The sequence below is a fragment of the Pyxicephalus adspersus genome, chromosome 8 (genome assembly GCF_032062135.1).
Source record: "Pyxicephalus adspersus chromosome 8, UCB_Pads_2.0, whole genome shotgun sequence".
Classification (NCBI taxonomy): domain Eukaryota; kingdom Metazoa; phylum Chordata; class Amphibia; order Anura; family Pyxicephalidae; genus Pyxicephalus; species Pyxicephalus adspersus.
Genome location: NC_092865.1, coordinates 11,779,655 through 11,785,424, shown reverse-complemented (window position 1 = coordinate 11,785,424; position 5,770 = coordinate 11,779,655). Strand labels below are relative to the sequence as shown.

Sequence of the window (5,770 nt, the reverse complement as noted above, 5' to 3'; positions counted from 1 at the left end):
TGGGGGTGTACAGAGTCATGTGGGGGGGGGACACAGCTGGGGGTGTACAGAGTCGTGGGGGGGACACAGCTGGGGTGTACAGAGTCATGTGTCGTGGAGGGGCACAGCAAGGGGCGTACATGGTCGTGTTAGGGGTACAGCTGGGGGTGCACAGTGTTATGTCGGGCAGAGAGGAGTGATCCCCAGCCCAGTACCATGAATAGCAGCTTCTTTCACACGACTCTCACCCCGCATTTCCCTCAGGCTCCGACAGGTGTCGCTCTCCTACAGCCGGAAGTGCTGTCAGCGTGGTGGGGGCTTCCGGCCAGTGTGCAGCGGCCTGACTCCCCGAGGAGGATCCGGCGGACAGCGGCTGCTAGTGAGGTGAGATCCCCGGGGGACCGGTACTTCCTGTCCTCACCGTACACCGCTTCCCCCATCACCGACCGCACCGTGCGACGAGGGCGTGCACTACAATGTGGCTGCCCCGTGCAGTGGCGGTGTGCAACTCTTGTGCGGCTTCCCTATACAGTGGCGGTGTATATCTGTATTGTTGCAGCAGTAAGCAGTGCACACATCTAATGTGGCTGCCACATGCAGTGGCGGAGTACACCCATACAGTGGTGGAGTTCACCTACAGTGTGGCTGCTCCATGCAGTGGTGGTTGTGAACACCAAATGTGGCATACATATGCAGTAGTGGTGTACATGCTCCTAGTGTGGCTGCCCAATGCCGTGGCACTGTATGCGCTCCTAGTGCGGCTGCCCCATGCTGTGGCCTTGTGTGCACTACTAGTGCGGCTGCCCTATGCCGTGGCGTTGTATGCCCTTCTAGCGCGGCTGCCCTATGCCGTGGCGCTGTGAGTGCTCCTAATGCGCCTGCCCTATGCTGTGGCGCTGTATGTGCTCCTAGTCTGCCTGCCCTACGCCATGGCGCTGTATGCGCTACTAGTGCGGCTGCCCTAAGTCGTGCCATTGTATGTGCTCCTAGTGCACAGGGTAGGGCAGCCGGCAGTGTGTGCGCTTCTAGTGCAGCTGCCCTATGCCGTGGCCTTGTATGCACTCCTAGTGTGGCTGCCCAATGCCGTGGCCTTGTGTGCACTACTAGTGCGGCTACCCAATGCCGTGGCCTTGTGTGCACTACTAGTGCGGCTACCCAATGCCGTGGCCTTGTGGCCTTGTGTGCACTACTAGTGCGGCTACCCAATGCCGTGGCCTTGTGTGCACTACTAGTGCGGCTACCCAATGCCGTGGCCTTGTGTGCACTCTTAGTGTGGCTGCCCTATGCCGTGGTGCTGTGAGTGCTCTAAACTAATCCCCTATACTGAGGTGCTGTGCTCCTCCAGAGCAGCTGCCCTATATTATAAAGCAAACAAGTCCCATGTGGTTGTGATTATTTGCACACATTCATATAATTGCTGTGTGCTCCCAGCCTTTGGCCACTGATGACATCAGTTTACCTCCACCTAACCCGTACTTGACCTGCTTCAAGCAAGATTTTACAAAACCTCTTTGAAGCAAATCAACACAAACCTACAATCAGCCCAAAGCTGTCCTCACCTAAACCTGAGTTTACACTACATTGCACACACCAACAGAAAGCTGAAATAGGGCTTGCAGTGGGATTGCCTGTCCTATAGGAGGCTGGACGTACTGCATGCAACCAGCGTGCTCCTGGAAAGGATCTTTCACGATCCTTTCCAACGACAAAAGACTGAACAGGCACTGTCATACATCACCATTCTACTCTATGGATAGGGGGGAGAATGATGGAGCAGCACCCTGCTGTGCTCTATCCTCTTCACTTCCATTACGATCGTTCGTGTATCCGCCAGGACAGATCCATGAATGACCAGCGCTGTACAATCGCCAGATTCTTCTCTGATATTAGCCCTGGGGCGATTATCAGACGACAATCATCTGACATGTGTATATAGCCTTAGACATCTTTGTAATGCATTTTGCACCATGCACAATGTTATCATGCCCGCACATGCATAGTAATGCATTACCATGCACTGTGGTGCTGTGCTCGTCAGTCACTCTTGTGCTTTGACGGACTATTCACAATGAACAGGCCAGCTGGGTGTGATACGTAATGACATAACATGGGGAAATGCGACGCATAAATCCAGCAACCCACCTCCTAGATTGTAAGCTCTTCGGGGCAGGGTCCTCTCCTCCTATATCACTGTCTGTATTCGTCTGTCATTTGCAACCCCTATTTATTGTACAGCGCTGCGTAATATGTTGGAGCTATATAAATCCTGTTTATTATTAATAATAATAATAATAATAATAATACTAAAAAAGCATTGTCACCACCCTTATGCCATGATCAGCTCAGGACCTAGAGACATCAGAAATGTTGCATTGGTGTGTTTGACCCATATGCATGCGTTGTTCAGCACTGCAGTGACTTGTTATAAAGCGTTGCAATCCTTTTTCCTCTGCAGGCAGAAATATTTGGAATTTTGTAAACCATTTTCCAGGTCACCTCACTGCTGCGTCCTTCACATTGATATCAGGCAGTGTTCTCCCTAGCCCTTTATAGCTGGGTGCACTACCCGTCACTTTTTAGTGACCACCTGGCTGTTTTTGGGTGGTTACTGAAGAGTTGGGTCACAATACAGGTGCTGCCACCCACCTAAAGTTTCTTACCACCTGGCGAAAAATTCTGTCTTGAACGCTGTCACTGCACCCAAAATCCTGCAAGAAGTTAATTCGCATGGGTGTTCGATGAGCCGGATGCAGCAGTGGTGTCACCCAGGAGGTGAGTATTGCTTTCAATATTTATTATCCAAAGTATTTTTGGAAGCGTCAGGTCCCCTTTGTAATGGCAGTAATACAGAGTGCATTAGCCTGACCTGAACCCATAAGACTGGCATGTTCTTGCATTGGGCACTGCACCAGGTGTACATGCACCCTTACCCATGAGTACTCTGTGCTTAGCTGTTTGCCCAGATTTGCTTTTCAAACCCCAACCCAGGGGAACAATTTTTTAGGTTTGGAAGGAAATGTGAAATTTGAGAGAGATTTGCTCTCACTTCCTGTCCCTGTGATGACGGTACAAGAAGTGATGGTTGCATGTAGTCTGGAGAGATTTGCACCATTTCCTGTGCTAATAGAAAGTGAAGGAAAATCTCCCCAACAGACACACAGAGGGCCAATTCAAAGTTGACTGCGGCCCCATCCCTACCTATTTAACAGGAATCTAAACTTTTTGGCTTTTATTGTGCATGTTATATTATTGAAATCAATAAAGTAAGGGAAAAAGTTTTTTTTGATGCACAAAAATGTTGCAAAATCCCATGCAAGGCAAATTTGCTGCTCAAGGGCTTGCCACACTGTGCAGGTAAACTCAATATGTGCCCATAGTGCCCCCTCTGCCCTCTTTATTCTGGTGTGGGTGCTGCCATCTTTACCCAATCTTCTTTCGGGTTTAAAGTCTTCAGCCATTCTCATTGGCCAGGTCGGGGGTGACCGCTCCTTGCACAGCTACGCATAGGCGCGGAAAGGAACGTTTTATTTTTCTTAAGCTGCGTTTATATTTATTTTCCTGTTGTTTTCTTGCATGGCAAACCCAAGAGGCACTCCTGATTGGTGGATAAGGGTGACACACTTTGTGCTTTTGGGACCTTTATAACAACTTATATTTTCTATAGTATGTTGGTGTGATAATTTTATACCAGAGGGTGATGTATATTGTGTATAGAGTGACATTGAGTTTATTTCATACAGCACAGCACAGTGCATTGAAAAGAACATTGTACATCATATGCTGCATGAATATAATAAACAGGATTTTTATAGGGCCAACATATTATGCAGCGCTGTACAATAAATAGGGGTGGCAAATGACACAGGAGAGGATCCTGGCCCCAGAGCTATCAATATGTATTGTGTACATGTTGGGGCAGCACAGTGCACAGACTCCAATATATGTTTTATAGGACTGGGTTCTGGTGTGTTACTTGTTATACAGCACAGTGGAGTAAATATATCATACAGCACAGTGTACACATGGAGTATGTATTGCACAGTGTACACATGGAGTATGTATTGCACAGTGGAGTAAATATATCATACAGCACAGTGTACACATGGAGTATGTATTGCACAGTGCGGTATATATATATCGTACAGCACCGTGTACACATGGAGTATGTATTGCACAGTGCAGTATATATATATCGTACAGCACCGTGTACACATGGAGTATGTATTGCACAGTGCGGTATATATATCGTACAGCACAGTGTACACATGGAGTATGTATTGCACAGTGCGGTATATATATCGTACAGCACAGTGCACATATGGGGTATATGTTACTATATGTAAAGAATGGGATGATGTGGGGTATATATATGGTACGGCATAGTGTGCAGAGAATGGTAAGGTTGGGTTTATTTCCTGCAGCAGGGTATGGGGTATTTTTGTACAGCACAGTATAGAGCAGTGTTTCCTAACCAGGGTTCCTGCACAGGTTGCTGGGGGTTCCTTGTTCCATGAGCAGTTTGAGCCTCTGGGCTCAGTTTAACTCTTTCCATTGATTTTCTTTGGCTATCTGTAAGGGTGACATTCTTCCCACTGACCACCACATACACACAGTAACTATGGGTGGGGAGGTCATAGGTCAGACATCTGAATTACCATGGTAACCTTGTCACTGGGCCTTGTCCAGCTGAGTGTTACCCAGAAACAATAAAGAGGTCTGAGGGGCAGCCAGTGGGTCTGAGGGGCAGCTCACTCCTCTCTCTGTATATGGGGCTCTCTAAATTGCCTCCCACTCTTCCTGTATTGCCCCCCTGCTCCTTGTACTGCCCTCCTTCCTGTATTGCCCCCCCCCTCTCTGCAATGCCCCCCCCCCCCTATACGATGCTCCCCCCCCTTCCCTCTGTCCGCATTGTTGATATTCTCCCGCCCGCTCACGTGTTGGAGGCTCGAGCAGGTGAAATCCCGCCCCCAAAGCGGGCGTAGCTCGGGTCTGGCGTGTGTGGTTCTACCCTGGTCAGTGGGCGGAGCGGAGAGGCACGCCCCCTTCTTGTTCGGATTGTTGTTGCTAGGTGCGCGCGCCGCTGTTGGTTCTCGCGAGAGGGGGGTGTACATCTCGCGGGAATGTGCAGGGAGACATGTCCGGGGAGTGAGGCGAGGTGAGAGCGGGACCGGGATGATGAGCAGGCGGAGGGAGGGGCGCGGGTGTTGCGCACAGTGGGAGGGGAAGGGTGCGCGCTGCCTGACGGGTCACGTGAAGGACGGGATTTGCCTGGTGTATGGAAGCAGGAGATGGGGGCGTGGTCTCTGCAGGGTATGGGAGGGTCTTATTGGTCTGCACATGGGGTTGCTGTAATGGGGAAAGTTGGGGCTCATGCCAGGACCGCAGCAGAGAGGACACTGGTAGTGTTTGTGGGGGAGGGGATCTGGGAGAGTGGGGACTTCATATTCCAGGGTTGGAGAGGGTACATCCTATAGAGAGAGGCTACATACCCCAATGCAAGCATTTATACGGGGGGCATGGTGGCAGTGTACATCCTCCTAAGGGAAGGAAAGGTCCATGGGGAAAGCTACATACCCCAGTGGGGTAGATCTATGGGTGGGGGGTGTGGCAAGGGGGGTTTGTGGGAGGGGTACCCTGAGGAGGGTTTATATTTGGGTTAAGTTAAATATTTCAGGGGAGGGTCTATGGTAGAGGAAGGGTTCATGGATCCATTGGTAGGTGTGTAGGAGGGAAAGGATTTATACCCATGGAGGGTCTGTGGGAGGGGTTGAATTTTTACCCCATGGAGGGT

The 5,770-nt window shown here is 50.1% G+C and overlaps 1 protein-coding gene across 2 annotated transcripts in view; it reads left to right on the top strand.

Moving 5' to 3' along the window:
* Positions 1–255: 255 nt before the first annotated feature.
* ZZZ3 (zinc finger ZZ-type containing 3) overlaps positions 256–5,770 on the top strand; it is a 31,827-nt gene continuing 26,312 nt past the window's right edge. Inside the window, exon 1 of one of the 2 annotated variants that reach the window (XM_072419501.1) lies at positions 256–363. The gene's annotated coding sequence lies outside the window, so the exon portion shown is untranslated. Of the gene's footprint in view, positions 364–5,072; positions 5,135–5,770 lie in introns of those variants that run through there. The other variant, XM_072419502.1, reaches the window with a different exon arrangement.